The sequence below is a fragment of the Myxocyprinus asiaticus genome, chromosome 14 (assembly GCF_019703515.2).
Source record: "Myxocyprinus asiaticus isolate MX2 ecotype Aquarium Trade chromosome 14, UBuf_Myxa_2, whole genome shotgun sequence".
NCBI lineage: Eukaryota > Metazoa > Chordata > Actinopteri > Cypriniformes > Catostomidae > Myxocyprinus > Myxocyprinus asiaticus.
The window spans coordinates 42,802,354-42,824,117 of NC_059357.1; the positions used below are offsets into that span (position 1 = coordinate 42,802,354).

At 43.1% G+C, this 21,764-nt stretch overlaps 1 pseudogene; it reads left to right on the top strand.

Moving 5' to 3' along the window:
• The window catches only part of LOC127452267 (uncharacterized), a 68,345-nt pseudogene that overhangs the window by 11,889 nt on the left and 34,692 nt on the right, over nt 1–21,764 (top strand).

Consider the following 21,764-nt stretch of genomic DNA (forward strand, 5'->3'; position numbering starts at 1 on the left):
TAGTGTGCAGTCTAGTTCCAGGGTCCTTTTATAAAGGGCCCTGACAGAGTCTGTTTCCACCTGAACAAATAAATATAATTGTTACAAGTTTTCTGTAGGTTACTCAAATCACAGAAATTGGCATTAGTTCTTACAAACACAGGACTGACTGTAATTTATGTAAAGGGATTAAAGTATTACCGTGTTCACATTCCTTCTGTAACCCATGGAGGTAGAGGCTTCAGTTTCTGGGGCAGGTTGTGAAAAAATCCTACAATAAAAGAGACACAAGTATAAGGGCCAGTAACTTAAAATAAATGTTCACATTCAAATGTGTGCCATAATGAATAGCCCAGTGCATTTACCTCTGCAACTCTTTCAGAGCACACAGATAGTGTATCTTCATCATTTGCGTCACCCTAATAAATAAAAGTAAGACCATGTAAAGGATAACTATTATAAGGCAGGTTATGTTCAACCACTGTGTCATGTCTGCTGCATACTGACCTCTGTGTAGGACACTGTGTGTGTGTGTGTGCTGGCTTCTAGGTCACTGTATTTCCCTCAACTGCAGAATGTGCAGTCAGCCATATTTATTTAAAACAGTTAATAAATAATGGAATTATCTTTTTAAGATTTTGGAAATATACGAGTTTGAGAATACTTTTACTGGATGGATAAACGTACTTTATAGACACCCGGTAGCGGCGGTACAAACAAATGGATTCATTTCAGATTATTTTACTCTGGATAGGGGCACTCGGCAGGGTTACCCTCTTTCCCCATTATTGTTCTGTCTATCCCTGGAACCATTAGCAGCCGCAATAAAATAGGAGGATGTTTTTCCAGGGGTGATGGCAGGAGGTGTGGCACATAAACTTTTGCTTTACGCAGATTATATTTTATTATTTGTCTCTGAACCTACTAGATCTATGCCTTATAGAATTATTAATTCCTTTTCTAAGTTCTCAGAATACAGAGTCAATTGGTCTAAATCTGAAGCTTTGGCTCAGACAGCATCCTGCCCAGCAACGGCTTTTCAGCCAGGTGCCTTCCAGTGGCCCAACAGGGCATTAAATATTTGAGCATTTTATTCCCAGCGAATTTGTGTGATTTAGTTAAGAGTTCATTTTGAGCCTTTAATAAAAAGGTTTTTGAGCGATGTGGGCTGGTGGGCTTCATTATATTTATCTATGATTGGGAAGGTTAATGTTATTAAAATGAATTGTATTCCAAAATTCAACTACCTGCTACAATCTCTCCCTATAGATGTCCCCCTCTCTTATTTCAAGCAATTTGATAGCATAGCGAAATCCTTCATTTGGAATGGTAAGCGTCCCAGATTACATTTCAAAGGCCGACTGACAAAGGTGGGCTAGGCCTACCCAAGATTTTGTTTTATTATTTTGCTCAGACATTTGGCTCATTGGTCACTTCCTCCTGAGAGAGCCCCTCCCTGGTTTTGTATTGAACAGGAAGTTCTTGCCCCTATTTTGCCATTGCAAAGCCTTTCTATTAAACTAACCGGAAAAGTTAAGTCACACCCTGTTATCTCGCATTTGCACATGGTATGGACAAAAGTGTCCAGAGTGTTTAATTCGGACATTTATTTAAATGTTGCCTCGAGCATATGGCTGAACCCAAAATTACATATTAATAAGTCCCATTTCTGCTGGTCAGAGTGGATTGTGAGGGAGGTTAATATGCTTGGTGATCTATATGAGAGTGGAGTGTTGAGATCTTTAGAAAATATGGTTCAACATTTTAGGATTCGCAGATCTCATTTTTTTTTTCTTCAGGTATTTACAGCTGTGCCACCTGCTCTGTACTATTTTTGGGAGTAGCATACACCCCCCCCCCCCCTAAACCGGCAGATACTCTGGTAGTGGTGATTACTGCTTTTGGAAAAGGTCATGAGGCATCTGTGTATTACTCCCTGCTAATTCAGAGTCTGGGGGATGGAGCTTTGACTTCTATCAAAAGATTATGGGAGAAAGATTTAAACTTGGTATTGGAGGAGGGAGTGTGGGCTAGGATTTAAAAAAAGATTAAGTCTGCATCTTGAGATGCAAGGGTGCCCCTTATGCAATTCAAGATTTTACATCGATTCTATTGGACCCCTTCTAGATTATATAGGCTTGGTCTTAAAGACACACCCACCTGCTGGTGATGTCAGTCGGAAGATGGGGACACAACCCATGTCTTTTGGTCACGTGTTAAGATCCAAGAGTTTGGTTTAAGGTTCAGATTTTATGTGTGATGTATTTGGCACTCAAATTTGTTTTGCCCCAGACTCTGTGTTTTGGGCAATAGGGCGGTCATTGATGTGGAGAATAGGCACATAAATAGTTGGGTCCTAACCAGCGTCATGATCGTCAGATAAATAGTTTTAAGGGGATGGAAGTCAACTGGAGCGCCCCATTTCAGAAGTGGTGCTCAGAGATGGGAAGGGTGGCAGCTTTTGAGGAAGTGTCATCTAGAAGATTAGGGAATTTGGACTTGTTTGTGGGGACATTGGGCAAATATCTGGCATTTTTGGAGGGCTCACGGGGAGGGGCAGTGGAGAGAGAGGTGTAGTGGTTAATGTGTGTGATTATTATACATATATACACTACCGGTCAAAAGTTTTGAAACACTTACTAATTCTTTATTATAATTTTTTTTTTTTTTTTTCACATTTTAGAATAATAGAAAAAGTCTTTAAAACTATGGAATAAAATAAATGGAACTATGGGAATTCTGTTGTGACTAAACAAACTCCAAAATAAATCAAAAAAGTGTTATATTTTAGCATCTTCAAAGTAGTCACCCTTTGCCTAGAATTTGCAGACATGTACTCTTGACATTTTCTCAACCAACTTCTTGAGGTATCACCCTGGGATGCTTTTTAAACAGTATTGGAGGAGTTCCCATCTATGTTGGGCACTTTTTGGCTGCTTTTCTTTATTATTTGGTCCAAGTCATCAATTTCAAAAACTTTTTTTTTTAAATTAAATTTTAGATTTATAATGAAATACATTTATATGTTGGCACAATAAAATTTTTGTCTACAAAACTAATTTCAAACATTTAAGCATACACCTTCAGATCAAAAAATGTTTAAGATCATGAGAAACATTTCAGTCAAGTGTTTCAAAACTTTTGACCGGTAGTGTATATATATATATATATATATTTGTGTGTGTATCATGTGTGACCACTGGGGTGTTGTTAGGGGCTGGGGTGGGGTTGGGGATTGGGGGGGTGTATTAGTGGGGGTTAAGTATTGATTCTGTTTGTATATGTTTTGCTGTTCTTTGTTTAATATATGAATCAATAAAAAAATGTTAATCACAAAAAAAGAAAAACAATTTTATTTATTTTTTATAAATTAAGTTAATAAATAAGAAGTCATGCATTACACACTTACCCAGTGTCACTTGCTTAGAGGAGCCAGCAGCAGGATCAGAATGTGCAGCATCTTGAACCCCATCCATGATCAGCCGCCCCTTATTACCACTCAGAGCCAACTCCTCCACCACTGTGTATTCTGGAGGAGGTGGCTCTCCCCCAGTTTTGCTAATTTCACACTTCTTTCTGTTTGCTGCAAATGTGTTTGTGATAAAATGCACACACAAAAAGAATATAAAAAAGGTTGTGGCAAATACTCACCTCTTTGAATTATATTTTTATATTTTGTCTTGATCTGCTGCCAAGAAAGTTTGGAGTTGGGATTGCATCAGAAAATAATGAAGATTAAGCTTTCTTAGGGCATACATACAAATATATACATACAAATATTATATATATATATATACACACACACACACACACACACACACACACACACACACACACACACACCATATTACATTAATATAATGTAATTGATTTGATTAATTTATGCATTAACACATTCAGCAATCTTTCTCCAACAGTTCTCTCTTGTGTTGACAGCAGAAACAGTATTACTCCGTGCCTGTAATACATTTTTGTATTCTTCGTATTTGTGCATGATTATTTCCTGCTCCTCAGCAGAGAAATAAAGGGATCTCGCTCTTTCCATGTTGAACGCAATTGGTTGTTCGGTGCTGACATCACGCTTTTATGTGCACACGCTCGTGGACTAATCGTAGCTTAACAATCAAAGCCTGAGTTGAAAGAGAAAGTTGATGAGCAGTGTCATGGTACCAGTAAAGCCAGATTGGATTGGTTTGGTTTTGTCAACTCGAAACTAATCCCGTAACCCTGAGTTTGTTCAACTACCATCATGGTACAGGCCCCTGGGGTCAGGGGTGCTTCATGTTTCCATGGCAATACAGCCTCCAAAGATCTGGATTGACTCTAGATGAAAGAACTCTTTGTATCCATGAGATCCACCTCCAACATTAATGGCCAGGTGTGGGCAGAAGTTGACTTAGGCTTTCTCTATGTTCACTTACTTTGAAGATACTGCCAAACTAATGTGTACGGGAGACCATTGTGAAATAAAATAACACCTTTTATTCTATATACTGTATTTCTATATATCACTGTTCACCCAAAAATGAAAATTGTGTCAGTATTTACTTAGCCTCTGTTGTTCAAAAACTGCATAACTTTTTTTCTGCTTCTGCGGAACACTAAAGGTACATTTTTGGAAAATATGCTTCCTGCTCTTTTCCATAAAATAAAAGTAAAAGGGGACATTCACTATATTCAAAGTCTTCTTATGTCATACAATAGCTGTGTGTGAGAAACACAAAATGTATTTAAACTAATACATCATTTTTTATTGAAAATCTTCCCTTCTGCTGTAGCTTGCAAAATCAAAAATACATTAGGCATGTCAGGTGTGACATCAATGGCATTTTGTCATGAGAAAACTGATAACCAACAACATTTCAGTAGTCCATATGATTTTTATAGTCCATTTCAGAGCCATAACAAATAACGACTTACATTTTGATCTGGTCCTCACACAAAATGATTGTATCGCTTCAATATCAGAGCAGCCATGATATTATTAAAAAATTCACCTCTTGTGCTCCACTGAAGAGTGGGTTTGAAATGATATGAGGGTTAGCAAATGATGACAGAATTTTCATTATTGGGTGAATAACACGGTGTATCGAAAAGCATTGGGAGGGTACTGCTCAGCTCCTTGTTCGAGGGAAAAGTGAAGTATGTTGTGAGACAAGAGCTTTCCACCTCAACCTCTGCTACACTAAGGTCTCAGGTGAGATTTCAAAGACTTCCTCTGTCTTTCATGTAGAAGTCTTTTCCCTCTCTTTATGAGGAGTGTGCGAGGAGGAGAGGTGACATTCCCACTAATAAAAACCATCCAAAAATTCAGCAGAATTAAATCTCCAGACAACCTCCGGTTTATTCAGTGTGTTTTGTCTGGTTATCTCTTTCATTTTCTGTCACATGGCTCTCAGGAGTTGTTTATAGTCTCAGCCTCATACAAAGTGCCCACGGATCGCCCACAGTCCTTTCAGTGGCAGTCTGATTATATACACAACACACAAGCACAATCAGAAAATCAGCAGTTCCAGTTTGATTAGCTGCAGTTTGGGGAGTAGTTAACTAAAAGTAGTGATGCTACTAACCTAACTAAATTTTTCATAAGCGTGACATTAGTTTAGCTATTTTCACAATAGTGTAGCTTGAGCCCCATGCAGCCTTAAAGGGACCTTGCATTCTTTTTTTAAATAAAAAATATTTATAGGATTGGTGCTGCTTATCACAATATTTTAATTCATGAATATAATATACTGTTTTTTCATTTTATTTGTGTATATTAAGTGTAAAATGTATGTTCAATTTAATGTTGACACCCTATTTGTTTAACCCCTATAAAAATTAACCATGGTTTTACTTTTACTTTTTTATTTTAAAACATTTTCACTGGTGGTCTGAGCCTTTTGGAGCTCACTGTATTTGACTGTAGATAGAGGAATTTTTTGTGCTCCACTGGGGTGGTCCATTAATGTGACTGGCCACTGGAGTGTGCCCTCCTCTGAAGACACTGCTTCAGGGTTTGTGCAAGGCTACATGAGCCCCGCTGGGTGAGGATAAGTGAAGATAGAGAAAGCAGAGCAAAGACTGATCTGGGATGAGTTGAGGCAGAGAGCATCTATTATTCAACCCAGTGTTTTAACCCATGATGAAGATGATGATGATTCAGAGCCCCTCAGGACCTCATCAGGTTTCTTACCAGCAGTTCCAATTTATCTAGCAGTGGACACAATGTTCTGCACTGACATGTCTTTCAAAAGGATCACATTGCAAAGTCTTCAGTTCCCTGGCAAATTGTCCATGCCCAGATCAAGTTACAGACCCATGGGCACAAATGTTTGGTGGACCCCTAACTGGCTTGGTTTCATGGCCAGGATTTTTTTTAACACACCACACGTACAAAGTACCAATTTGCGATGATAAAATCCAAATGAAAATCCAAATTTCAACAACAATGTCATCTAAATCTCCCATGGGACTACTTCTTACCTCAATTCTCACCTCTAATTTTGTTCAGATGGAATGATTTTTTTTTTAGTGTACAACCTTCATTATGATCCTTCTATTCATTAATTTGATTTCCATCAAGACATGCAATCATGTGCTGACTTACATTGATATTTTTGTTCTTGGCAAATACCTTTAACAATACTTTTACATGTAGTTAAAAGTACAGTTCACCCAAAAATGAAAATTCTGTCATGATTACTCAACAATATGTTGTTCCAAGCCCATAGAAATGTCTCCCTTCTGGGGAGAACAAAAGGAGATGTTAGGCTAAATTTTAGTCCTGGTCACCATTCACTTTCATTCATCTTTTTTCCATACAATGAAAGTGAATGGTGGCTGAGACTAACAGTTTGCCTAACATCTTGTAAGTTCCACAGATGAAAGAAAGCCAAAAAACATTAAGGTAAGTGATGACAGAGTTTAATTTTGGGGTCAGCTATTCCGTCAAGCGTGATGTTATCCCTTTAATAAGTCAATGCTCCCCAATTCAAAGTTTACAAAATGCACAGAAAATTGACAGATATAATCCTGAAAGAGGGGACCTTGCTGCTAAATCAGTTGTGATGTTTATTGAAAATAGAAAATAATATGTATAAGATAGATACTAATAAGATGATATTTTAAATATTATGTATGTATATTATTGATTATATCATTTTTATCTTACGTAAATCGTTAAACAGGCCTAGTTATTATTAAAATGACTCATTCATAAGGCAAAAAAAAAAAAAAAAAAAATACCTGTACAGGTCATATGGAGATGAGAGATGTATCATGTGTTTAACAGGATGATGAAGTAGTCTGATGCATTTCTCTTCACACTACAGCAATTCTGGAAGCATTACACACAAAGCATTTTCTGCCTTTGCTATCAAAGCAGCTGTAATATGAGCAAGCACGGCGATGTGACGAGGCAAAAAGATTGCTCCGATGTTACACTCGCATTGTAGACAGCTCCATTGATTACAAACAGGAGTGATTGTTTATCGCATTGCTCACGTGCTTCCTTGGCTCACTGCGCATTTGTCAAGCTTCCAATGAGCCCAATGAGTTGCGGAAAGTTGCACGCGAGAGATGAGAGAGACGCAGCAGCAGTAATATTATTATTATTATTATTATTATTACTTTTTACTTTTGAAAAATGTATGATATTCTGTTTTTTTAAATGTTTTATATGCATTGTTGGATTTTTTATATGTTTGAAGGATTTTTCACACGGCACCCCTCATCTCGCCAGAAGGCACCCCGGTTGGAAAACGCTGGTCTAAACAACTGACTAACTTGTCCACCATAGCACTGAGCGTTTCTACCTGAAATCGCTCCCGGCCTTTCAAGGATACTTCGTGCTCTGTCAATTCATCTAAAAACGTTTTGCACTTCTTGAACCGCTGCAGTTCGTCTTTGTAAGATTGGCATACACCCGGAACACTCTTCAAAGCCCTTTCAAAGTGATCAAAATGGTCACGCAGGGATGCAATATATATTCGCAGAGACTCAAAAAGATGCATAGCAGTAAGAAGATCCTTGTCAGCTTTTTGTAATGATTCACGTGTTAATTTGAATCTACTTAAGAAACTGTTCCAAAACTGCACCATGAATGAAATCCCAAAATTGTCCAATTTTGAACACAGCGCTTCCGCCAAACTGCATGTGTTTTTCAAAGTTAACATATTATTTTTTGCTCACGTGGTCTCCCTAGTGGCCTGGTTCCCTCTCTCTCTCTGGAGCTGTTATCAACTGTTATCAACTCTAATAAAGAATGAACCAAACCAAACTTGGGCCAACCCAATAGTTCCAAAATGAATCATGACATTAGAAAATTTTATTTTGAGCAAAAAATATTTGCAAATCGATAAAAGATGCAAGAGTGTGTACTTAAGGGAATAAGGAGTAAATTAATGACCAACAATTATACAGCATTAAACGACTGACAAAGAGAATACATCACAATATATTACAGGTTTATTAAAAGGTTTATATCTTGATCAGAACACAGGATTGCAAAGCTGATTGAGAGTTTGAGAAAATTATTTGATTATGTCATTCACTATATGTGAGTAGGGGTGTCTGCAAATAGTTTTAATAGTGGTCCTTGGTCAGACTGATCACAATAAGAAAGTTGAAAGTTCTGATGCTGAATCTGGTCTGTGCTTACTGAAATTCGAACCACTACTACCAAGCTGGAAGTTTCTGTGTTAAATGTCCACAGAGTGGACCCCCTTACCCAAACCCCAACCCTAAACCTAACTGTAAGTGGAGAAAAAAATTACATTTTAGAGCCAAAATGCAACCTACCTACATTCATCATTGTATAACTGAATGTGATTACTTCCTGGATTCCACAGGACCAGAACCTGTGTCTAGGAGTGAATGTGATTACTTCCTGGCTTCCATGGGACCAGAACCCACATTAGGTAGTGAACGTGATCATTTCCTGGTTTCCACAGGACAAGCACCTATATCTCGGAGTGAATGCAATTACTTCCTGGTTTCCATGGGACCAGAACCCACATCTCGGAGTGAACGTGATTACTTCCTGGTTTCCATGGGACCAGAACATGTGCTTCAGAGTGAATGCGATTACTTCCTGGATTCCATGGGACCAGAACCCATGCCTTGGTGTGAACACAATTACTTCCTGATTTCCACTGGACCAGAACCAGCATCTCAAAATGAACACAATTAATTCCTGGTTTGAATGGGAACAGAATCTGTGTCTCAGAGTGAATGCAGTTACTTCCTGCAATCCACAGTACCAGAAGCCACATCACAGAGTGAACGTGATAACTTCGTGGTTTCCACAGGACCAGCACCTATATCTTGGAGTGAATGCGATTACTTCCTGGTTTCCATGGGACCAGAACCCATATCAAGGAGTGAACGTGGTTTCTACCTGCTTTCCACAGGACCAGAACCCACATCACGGAGTGAACGTGATTACTACCTGGATTCCATGGGACCAGAACCCACATTAGGGAATGAACGTGATCATTTCCTGGTTTCCACAGGACAAGCACCTATATCTCGGAGTGAATGCGATTACTTCCTGGTTTCCATGGGACCAGAACCCACATTTCAAAGTGAATGTGATTACTTCCTGGTTTTCTTGGAGTGAACCTGATTATTTCCTGGTTGTCATCAGACCATAACCTGTATCTTGGAGTGAATGCAATTACTTCATGCTTTCCACAGGACCAGAAGCCACATCTTGGAGTGAACGTGATTACTTTCTGGTTTCAATGTGACCAGAACCCACATCACGGAGTGAACTTGATTACTTCCTGGTTTTCCACAGGACCAGAACCCACATCATGGGGTGAACATAATTACTTTCTGGTTTCCATGGGACCAGAACCTGGTCTTGCCGTGAACATGATAATTTCCTGGTTTTCATTGGACTAAAACCTATATCTCGGAGTGAATGCGATTACTTCCTGGTTTCCATTGAACCAGAACATATATCTTGGTGTGAACGTGATTATTTCCTGGTTTCCATCGGACCAGAATCTATGTCTCAGAGATCCATAGTGCTAGATGGAAAGGTAAACGTCATGGTTACTGGTGTAACCTCCGTTCCCTGATGGAGGGAACGAGACGTTGGTGTTGATGTAGTGACACTAGGGGTCACTCTTGGACACCTCTGGTCTTTGATAAAAGGCCAATGAAAATTGGCGAGTGGTATTTGCATGCCACTCCCCCGAACATACGGGTATAAAAGGAGCTGGTATGCAACCACTCATTCAGGTTTTACGCTGAGGAGCCGATATAAGGTCCGGCCATTTCAGCGGGTAGTTCAGCGTTGTGGCAGGAGGAACCAATGTCTCGTTCCCTCCATCAGGGAACGGAGGTTACACCAGTAATCATGACGTTCCCTATCTGTCACTCACTCGACGTTGGTGTCGATGTAGTGACACTAGGGGTCCCTATACAAAATGCCACAAGGCTGAACTGTGTTACGTGAACTGGCAATGTGTGGTGGGCGGACTTGATGTGTGCCTCATAGCCAGCACACCAGGTCGACACGTAACCTCCCCCAACACAGTTATGAGTGTCGAACGGCCCTTTTTGGGGACAAGTCGACTACCCAGATATAGAGACAGGCTTAACCCAGTCGTGGCCTCTTTCCCCTTCTCTTTTGCCACTCCCTAAAAGAGAAGGGGGATTATCCGACTGAGCCGCCAGGTCTAGTCGGGGGCTGTCCCTCCCAAGGGGAGGACACCGCGGAGACCACACCTCGCCCCAAGAGAGGGGGGGATATTTAAGTGGAAGAATACATCACATGGTCTTTCCAACCATGTGGAGAGCCTTCAAGGTAGATCCTGCCCAATGGGGGAGGAGTTACTACAACATGGAGACTGGGGCAGAGGGGCTCTGTCCAAGGAAGACGCAGTTTGCCAGCAGGGAAATGAATTAGCGGAAGATATAGATCACATGGGGTTAGCCTTACAGGGAACCGCCACATGCGGAGCACCTACCCCAGAACCGGGCTCTTAGTTAGCACGTGTACTGGGCTGACAGCGAGTCTCTCCGAAAACTCGACTGCCACAGGGCTCGGAGGAAGTCAACCAGGGAACAACTTTTGTGAACACTACTGGGAATTAACAGCGCACGTATTCAGCTCAAAAGGAGGTGGAAGGCGCTATGTGCAAGCGATACACCCGGCCGGCTATCCGCTTGTGTTGCGTGCCACTACCTGGGACGAAACCGGTTCCACCCGGAGGTTGTAGAACCTTGCAAAGGTGTTGGGTGTTGCCCAGCCCGCTGCTCTGCAAATGTCTGTTAGGGCCCAAGAAGCCGCTACACCACGGGTAGAATGGGCTCGTAGCCCTACTGGGGGCGGCATGTTTTGGGCGAGATATGCCATAGTTATGGCATCAATGAGCCAGTGGGCGATCCTCTGCTTGGAGACAGCGCTTCCTTTCCGCTGTGCACCAAAGCAGACAAAGAGCTGCTCAGAGACTCTAAAGCTCTGCGTGCGATCCAAATAGATGTGTAAAGTGCGCACCAGACACAGCAATGACAGGGCTGGGTTTGCCTCCTCCTGGGGCAGCGCTTGCAGGTTCACCACCTGGTCCCTAAAAGGAGTGGTGGGAACCTTGGGCACATAGCTCGGTCGGGGTCTCAGGATCACGTGAGAATAGCCTGGACCGAACTCCAGGCACATTTTGCTGACAGAGAACGCTTACAGGTCACCTACCCTCTTGATGGAAGTGAGCGCAGTCAGGAGGGCAGTCTTCAAGGAGAGTGCCTTAAGCTCGGCTGACTGCAAAGCTCAAAGGGGGCTCTCTGTAGACCCTGAAAAACTACAGAGGTCCGATGAGGGAACGAGGCGCGGCCTGGAGGGATTCAGCCTCCTGGTGCCTCTTAGGAACCTGATGATCAGATCATGCTTCCCTAAGGACTTACCGTCGACTGCGTCGTGGTGTGCTGCTATGGCAGCAACGTACACCTTCAAGGTGGAAGGGGACAGCCTCCCTTCCAACCTCTCTTGCAGGAAGGAAAGCACTGATCTGACTGCGCATCTCTGGGGGTCTTCCCGACGGGAAGAACACCACTTAGCGAACAGACGCCACTTAAAGGCATACAGGCACCTCGTAGAGGGAGCCCTAGCCTGAGTGAACGTGTCTACCATCGCAGGTGGGAGACAGCTTAGGTCTTCCGCGTCCCGTCCAGGGGCCAGACATGGAGATTCCAGAGGTCTGGGCGTGGGTGCCGGATGGTGCCCCTTCCCTGAGAAAGAAGGTCCTTCCTCAGGGGAATTTGCCCGGGGGGAGCTGTCGCGAGGAGCGTGAGGTCCGAGCACCACGTCTGGGTGGGCCAGTAGGGTGCTTACCAGGATGACCTTCTCCTCATCCTCCCTGACCTTGCACAGGGTCTGTGCAAGCAGGCTCACTGGGGGAAAATGTATATTTGCAAATGCCAGGGGACCAGCTGTGTGCCAGCGCGTCTATGCCGAGGAAGGCCTCGGTCAGGGCGTACCAGAGCGGGCAGTGGGGAGGATTTTTGGGAGGTGAACAGGTGCACCTGTGCCTGTCGAATCGACTCCAAATCAGCTGGACCACCTGAAGGTGGAGTCTCCACTCTCCCTTGAGGGTAACCTGTTGTGACGGTGCATCTGCCGGAGTGTTGAGGTTGCCTGGGATGTGAGTGGCTTGCAGTGACTTGAGGTGCTGCTGACTTCGTTGGAGGAGACGGTGGGCGAGTTGTGACATACAGCAGGAGAGCAGACCGCCTTGGCGGTTGACATATGCTACCGCTGCCGCTGTCTGTCTGAACTGGCATGTGCTTACCCTGGATCCACTAGCATGTGCTTACCCTGGCCGGAACCTCCGCAGGGCGAGCAGAATTGCCAGTAACTCGAGGCAGTTGATGTGCCAATGCAGCCGCGGACCCGTCCAGAGGCTGGCGGCTGCGTGCCCATTGCCAACAGCGCCCCAGCCCGTTTTGGAGGCATCTGTCATGACCACGACGTGCCTGGAGACCAGTTCTAGGGGAACACCTGCTCGTAGAAACGAGAGGTCGGTCCAAGGGCTGAAAAGACAGTGACAGACCGACGTAATGGCCATGCGGTGTGTCCCGTGGTGCCATGCCTGTCTTGGGACTCGAGTCTGGAGCCAGTGCTGAAGCGGCCTCATATGCATCAACCCGAGCGGGGTGGCCACCGCCGAGGATGCCATATGCCCCAGGAGCCTCTGAAAAAGTTTCAGTGGAACCGCTGTTTTCTGTTTGAACGCCTTCAAACAGGCCAGCACCGACTGGGCGCGCTCGTTCGTAAGGTGCGCCATCAAGGAGACCGAGTCCAACTCCAAACCGAGAAAAGAGATGCTCTGAACCGGGAGGAGCTTGCTCTTTTCCCAGTTGACCTGAAGCCCTAGTCGGCTGAGGTGTGAGAGCACCAGGTCCCTGTGTGCGCATAACACGTCTCGAGAGTGAGCTAAGATTAGCCAGTCGTCGAGATAGTTGAGAATGCGAATGCCCACCTCCCTTAACAGGGCAAGGGCAGCCTCTGCGATCTTCATAAAGACGCGAGGAGACAGAGACAGGCCAAAAGGGAGGACTTGTACTGATACGCCTGACCCTCGAACGCGAACCGCAGGAAGGGTCTGTGTCGAGGAAGGATCGAGACGTGAAAGTACGCATGCTTCGGGTCTACCGCCGCGAACCAATCTTGATGCCGGACGCTCGCTAGAATGCGTCTTTGCGTCAGCATCTTGAACGGGAGTCTGTGTAAAGCCCGGTTCAGTACTCGCAGGTCCAAGATTGGCCGCCACCCATCGCCTTTTTTCAGTACAATGAAGTAGGGGCTGTAAAACCCTTTCTTCATCTCGGCTGGAGGGACAGGTTCTATCGCGTCCTTCCGTAGGAGGGTAGCGATCTCCGCGCAAGGTAGCAGCATTTTCGTCTTTCACCAAGGTGAAGTGGACACCGCTGAACCTGGGCGGATGCCCGGCGAAGTGAATCGCGCAGCCGAGTCGGACAGTCCGGACCAGCCCTCGTGACGGACTGGAAGGCGCAAGCCATGCGTCCAAGTTCCGTGCAAGGGGGACCAAAGGGACAACGTCATCGGATGTACCGGCAGTTGGGGCCTCGTGGCGGGGCGGAGCTTGAGGTGCCACACCACGTCGTGGCTGTGCTGAGTCCGAGGATATCGAAGCACTTACCTGGCTCCTTGTGACCACCACCGGAACAGCCTGGGACGGGGAAGGAAGAGGCCTGTCCTCGTGACCCGTGGAGACTGTCACATCGGGGCCGGATTTGTGCCACAGCTGGGCGCTCAGGGCGGGAGACCGCCGCTGGAGCGCCAACCTGCCAAATGGAGTGGTGGACGGTGGTCGTGATGCCAGCCGTACACACTGGATACGTGACCCAGGGAACAAGAAAACCACTCTTGCTGAGCTCTTGAGTACTGCAGCCACTTGGGCATGCAGCGCAATTAAATGCAAAAGGTAACAAAAAGATGAAGATCTGCTTACCAGCTCCAGAGCAGCGGGTTTCATTGTCCCTGGGTCGCCCGTCTCAAGGGCGCTTTGAAGCCTTTCACGGGTTCTGGGCAGCTGCGAGACGGGTGGCGTCTGCTTCCTGCGGTGGGCTCCACGCCGGGGCCAGGTCGAAGGGGCGGGCTGCGGCGGAGCCGGTGCAGTCACCGCAGGGGGACGCCCTTGGCGATGAGTAGATGGGGTGCGGGATCTTGAGCCACGCCGGGGCAGGATATGCCGGCTAGCATCCATCTACTGCTCTATCATTGAGAACTGCTGGGCAAAGTCCTCGACGGTGTCGCCGAATAGGCCCACCTGGGAAATGGGGGCAGCAAGGAATCGTGTCTTTTCGGCCTCACCCATCTCGACCAGGTTGAGCCAAAGGTGGCGCTCCTGGACCACTAGTGTGGCCATCGTCCGCCCGAGAGACCGCGCCGTGACCTCCGTCGCTCGGAGAGCGAGGTCGGTCGCCGAGCGCAGTTCCTGCATCAATCCCGGGGCGGAACTAACCTCGTGCAATTCCTTTAGCGCCTTGGCGGACTTGCAGGAGAGCCATGGTGTGTAGGGCAGAGGCGGCTTGTCCAGCGGCACCGTAGGCCTTGGCCGTCAGAGATGATGTAAACCTACAGGCCTTGGACGGGGGCTTTGGGCACCCGCGCCAGATAGCGGCGCTCTGCGGGCATAGGTGCACTGCGAGCGCCTTTATCCACCGGGGGATTGCCGAATAACCCTTGGCCACCCCACCATCGAGGGTAGTGAGAGCGGGGAAGCTGAAAAGATCGGGACCGGGCAGTAAAAAGTGCCTCCCACGACCTTGTCAGCTCTTCATGCACTTCCGGGAAGAAAGGAACGGGGCGGGGCGTGGCTTTGAGCGGCGCCGTGAGCCCAGGAACCAATCACCGAGCCGCGAGGGTTCAGGGAAGAGTGGTGAAATCCACTCTAATGGACGCTTGCGGCTGCCCGGGAAAGCATGTCGTCATCTCCGCGTCAGCCTGTGACTGGGCGATCGACCCCGAAGGGAGGAGCCCAGCTGAGGCTTCCGACTGGACGAGCCTGCTCTCCGATGCTGCGCTCGAGAGCTCATCACTTTCGCGGGCTCCGAATAAGAGGTCGAACTCGCCGTGAGACGAGCCGGCGGACTCACCCGGAAGCCCGATCGGGGCAGACAAGCGTGCTGGGGAATGGGAGGTCCGCGGGGGGATACCCGGCGGAGGCGGTCCCATTGGGGTCCCCAAATCGCCCCCAGTGCTAGCCGCGCTGGCCTCAAACCCGTGGGTAAAAGGACCGAGGCGGGAGCCTCTGGGGTGGCTCGCTTTCTTACGAAGGCGAGCCGCGACCGCAACGTTGCCATGGACATATTCTCGCAATGAGAACATGACCATCCACGAACGCTGTCTCCGTGTGAGCAGTGCCCAGACACGAAAGACAGTGATCGCGACCATTAGAAGGCGAGAGATAACGAGCACAACCAGGAATAACACACAATCGGAAAAGCATCTTTAAAAAGACTTCCATGTGTGCACTCTTTTAGAGAAATATATACTCTTTTAGAGGGGAAAAATGCTCTTTCAGAAAATATACTCTCTAGTTTTTCTGCTGAAGTGCCCAGGGGCGTTCTCTGCAGTGCACCAGTGAGATGAAATGCGCCATCAGATCCAGCAGAGGTGAATGAACAGTAGTATTCAGCTCAGTGAGCATGAACGTTCGGCTCCGAAGAGAAAATCTGAATGAGTGGTTGCATACCAGCTCCTTTTATACCCGTATATTAGGGGGAGTGGCATGCAAATACCACTCGCCAATTTTCATTGGCCTTTTATCAAAGACCAGAGGTGTCTCGGGCTCCCAAGAGTGACCCCTAGTGTCACTACATCGACACCAACGTCGAGTGAGTGACAGATAGGGAACATGTTGACATACAGTAATATAAAAGAGCAATATGATTATTGTGGATGCCACAGCTCAGATATGTTGGTCATGGATGATATAAAGACAAATGTTTGAGTTAACATTGAGATCTCTGACTTTTGATTAAAGACTTAAAGAGATCTCATCACTATGGTATTAAGACAAAGTAAAGCCATGCACTTCGTTTATAACCTCCAGCAAGATAAAACTAAAAATGTGCTTCGTTAAATGGTTTTTAAACTGTTTTACTGCCTCTCCAGCATTGTACATTTGAGATGTTTCCCTATTTGACACATCCAGATCATGCAATTCTCCAGTAATCAGGTGATGAGTTAATTTGTGTTAAATAAGGAAAACATTCAAAATGTGCAGGAGAGGCTCTAGGAAAACCACTAGTTTAAAGTACTACATGAAAGTGGAACAAATTTGTTACTCTATCTCAGAACCCTTAACACAGAGTCATCAATTAAATGTGTTTCTAGATCTTTGACTGGAGTTTTAAGGCTTTCACCAACACAAAACTTGTAATGCTGTCGACTTTTCCAGAGAAACAGGTTGAGCAAACGCTGTGATTGAAAGGGAAGAGATATGCAGGTATCAGGGGAGCTTCTCACTCACACTTACTTGCTTTCATGGCACTTTTCCTGTGGGAAAGCGGGAGTGTCCTTGAAATAGGTGAGACCCTGTCCTCTGTTGACCTCTATTGGTTACATCATACTGGATGCCTGTTTTACCCTAAAAGGATAAAAAGAAATACAAACTGCCCATAGACAGACTACTCTGAATAACTGCAGGAAGGCACTGTTGTTATATAAGCCCTGTGAGATAGAGCTGTAAACCTTCTCCAAGAGTGTTTCGATTGAATTTTCTTAAATAGATTGATACAAGCCGAATATTCAAACTATGTCAAATCAATAAAAATAAAAAAAACTACTGCTGAGAGAAAACTTTTGGTTAGATATAATAATTATGTCAAAAAATACTTTTTCATAAAGAGCGAAGAGCATAGTGTTATTTGTGCCTCCTGTTTACTGGCATTGATTTTGTGTCATTGATTTTGTAGTCTTTTTCATCCTGAGATATAACATATTTTTTGTGGTTGTTGGATCGTTCTCTCCCAATTGATTTTCAAACATATAGCTGTATTGGAAGGGTTGCACTGTTACTATTCAGAGTTCACATGTATTGCGGGGGCATAGATGCTTATTTGCTATGCAAAAATGTTAGCCAATCATAACAGTGGGTGTTTACATTAAAGTCTTAAAGGAAAAGCAGAGGCCGAAACTGAGAGTTTCAGTCAGAGGGCAAGAGACAGGGTGGAAAATTATCATATATTACTAAATTATGCCTGGTTTTGGTGCAATAAACTTTAATAACATTATAAGTGGACCTCAGGGAAAATACTTACCTCTGTTCAAGTGTCTAAATGCCTATTTATTGTATATGTTTGTAATTGTCAATTAACATCTGCTAAACATCTCAACCCTTATGCCTTGTTCATTATTGAATCACATTATAGTTGTTCCCGGTCAAAAGTGACCAGACACATTAAGAGTGTATGTTTTTTTTTTTAATTGCAGTGAAAGAAATGTAACAACTCAGTCATGTAAAAGGACTAGAGCTGTGCATTCTGAGTGGGTTTTTGGGGTATTTAGACCTTATTATTATTATTATTTTATTTTTACTAATTTAGTTACCTGTGTGACCTTGAACTTGACATTGAAAATGTACTTTATGAATGTTTCTCACTGAACCAATCCTCATTAATCATATAGCGTTTGAAAATTTAAAGTCTCAAAATCAAACTAACAATCTAAACAATCAAAAAAATGTGGTGTCCTTTTTTAAAAATATAAAAAAATACATGAAAACCAGATGAATTTCCATGTATAAACACTAGGTGGCTGCAGAGAGCTACTTATTCATCCCTGGTTGAAGAGAAGATGATTTCTAGATTTTGTCAAGTTCTGCATTTAGATATATATTTAAACATTATCAAAGACTACTTTTGTCAAAGTTTACAGGAACAGTACAAGTGAGACTTTTTTTTTCTACCACTTAGAATGATAAAATCAACAACTGTGTGTGTGTTCAGATGTGAAATGGACGAAAAGTCACCAAGTCTTGTACCGTCAGATAAAGGAAACCAGTTTTATTGAAGAAACAAAATCGATTTCGGTTAAAAATGTCTGAACAGTGCATAAGGGTTAAAAAGATCAGATTTATAAACATTCCTACCTGTCTTATAGACGAATTGCAGATGAGAAAACAATGTAAAAAATACATCTTCCAGATGTAAACACACATCTAATGGACATCTGGGTGATGTAAGTGTGCTATCAGGGTAAATTTAAAAGTATATTCCTTTATGGTACCGAAACTTAGACAGGATACCGAATCATTTATTTTTAGTGTAGGGATGTTTTTCTCATTTGCTGTCTGTAAAGATATCAGCTGGGCAGACTGTATACCATGCATTTACAAAACCAGAACTACCAGCACTGAAGCAATCGCCGGCAAACATAATCTTTGCTGAGTTGGACATGTGATAAGAATGACTGGGATGGGATGTTTACCATGGGAGTGATTTTTGGCCAACTACTTCCTGCAAATGGAAGACCAGGAGGACAAAAGCTTTGCTATAAAGACCAACTGAAGAATATTCTAAAATGGTGTGGTATTAATCCCTGTGACCTACAGAAACTAGCAATGGACAGGATGTTGTGGAGTGTAACTTGCTCTGCCAGGGTCACCACCCTTGAAAATCATTAAACCCTGCCCTTGTTTGTGTCATTTGTGGCAAGATACGTGGCTCAGGAATTGGTCTTCACATCTATAAGCAATGGCATCTCAGCAATCAGTCTCTACCAGAATCAGTCCCACTGTAGACAATTAATGAAAGCAATGTTACCTTCGAAATTGATGGACTACCAAAGCTACATACTGAACTCTGAAGTCAGCCACAGTATGTTGAATGTTCTTCTGCTGAAATCAGTCTGTGCTTCTTGAAATTCAAAACAACGCTCCCAGTGATGAAATACAGTCAACAGCAATGCATATTTTATTAATATTACCCCTAAACCCCAACCCTAAGTCTATCTCTCTTTACATCTCATCATTGATTATGTTAATGTGATTTCTTCTTGGTTTTCATGGGACCAGAACCCATATCTCTGAGGTTGCTCGCACAACACGCTATCCGTAGTGCCTCAGAAACAGGTAAACACGTCTGAATTGATGCAAAGATGTCTGATAGGAGATTGCGCTTGTCAATAACTCTGCAAAATGGGGTCGTTGTCAGGGTCAGGGTATCATTCAGTAACAACATGTCAGCAATCATGTTAAAAGTAGGGGTTGCACGACTACTGATTTTTACCAGTCAAATAGTTGAGCCAGTTATTTGACTTGTCATGACATCCTAATAATATTTTGAGTCTTTCCTTGCCTTGTTTTCCTACAGATGTGATTTGTAAATCATGTGGATTTACAAATCATGTAGTCAACTTCAGGCAGACAGTGTTAACTATATTATTTATAGTCGACTAGTCTATGCAACACCTTAGTTGAAAGCCATATATAAAAAGTGAAACAGTATGCAGTTTACAACAATAACCATTTGAAAAAATAGTATGCCACATCATCACAAATCCTAAAATTGCATAAGATTATATTAAAGATTTATATTAAAACTTGTTTTCAGACAATGTATCACGAATAGCTGTCTACTGTTTTGTTTTATTGGCAGATTTCTTTCACTTGTTTTAAATAGTTTGTAATCGTTAGCACAAATCTTGAAAAAGTTATGTTTATTATTTTACAGCCATTTTTGCAGTGTGACTTCATCTTGTTTAATTTAGCAAAAGATGTGCTATAGAGCGCAACAGCTCACTTTTTCAGCCATCTTGGAATTTTTTCATTCCTTTTATCCATGTAGATTTCATGAAAGTCTTCATAAAATACTTCTAAGCCATGAACCAAACCAACCAGCTCAAACTTTGATTTGAAGAAAATAAGTATTTGAAAATCAGACAAAATGTACAATATACAAGGTACAAGACTGTGTACTTACCGTGTTTCATGAGGGCACAAACTACAATCCCTTGAAGCATTGCGAATGTTAAATCAAATTAAAAACGATGAAAAAAAATGAAAAAAAATAAAAAAAATTTAAAGTTGTTGATTATAAGCATAGAAACAATATATTTATATTTTATTGCAAAATATTCTGATTAGTGCAAAAGTAGTTTCGCAGGGAGACCAAATAATTTGCGTCATTCACAGAGCGTCAGTGAAGTGGGCAGTCACTGAATAGCTGTTTTGGTTAGTGAAGGGAAGTGTGATTCATTTCTGTGAAACAGTTCTTATGGACAGTTCATTTACATTAACCGGTTCAGCGGTTCTTTTACATCATCATGTAATGATGTCTCTAGCACGTAATTCTAACATCCCGGAGTCATAGTTTTAATGCTCAAACATTTAAATAAAGCCATACTGTATGTGAACGCATTATTTTTAATTATTACCTTTTATTCAATTAAGTTATGATAATAATGGCGTTTATTGCCATCAGTGTTTCATTCTGTGATCCTGCATGTCGAATACGACTGACAAATATTGATCACATCTTGGATAAGTTTCCTATATTAAAGCAACCAATACAGACACTGATGCACAAACGTGGATATGTTGTGCATGTCTAAAGTATTTAAAGAGAATAAACTAGTCTTAATCAACTGATACAGCTTATAACAATTGAAAATATAATTTGCATGCACAATGAACAATAATAGGCTATAATAGTTTGCATGTTTCAATTGAAATGTTATTTAATAAAACTAGTTATAAGCATATTTCCAGTATGTTTTATTTGTCATTAAAGAAACTTACAGTTCGCCCCAGGCCTGATCATGTCCTCAGTATACACATGCTCATAGGATCAGTAGCTCACTCATCAGACTCCTCAGTAATCCTCAGCAAACTTCGACAGTTTGTGGACCGGCTCATTTGGTTCTTTTTGAGTCAGACACAACCAAAGAGCTGACTTTTGATTCTGCCTGTAAGTTTGATTCCTTCATTTCGAACAGGTTCTTTGGTTCAGTAACTGGTTTAGTAACTCGTAAGAGCCGCCTGCCTGTATGAGTCCAACTTGTTCATTTCGAACTTGGTGTTCTACCAAGTTGGTGTTCTACTAGTCATCTGCATTTAGTTAATGAAATTCAGTTTCTTGAAAATGTCCATCATTTAGCAACACAATTCAAAAATACAAATACAACTAAAAAACGAATATGTTATAATAATTAGTATTAGTAACATCAGAGTAAAAATGCCTACTTAATTCTCGAGACCTTCATTTGCAAATATTTTAAAAATGAATAAAAAAAAACGCAGAAAGAAACATCTGTTGGTTTGATAAAT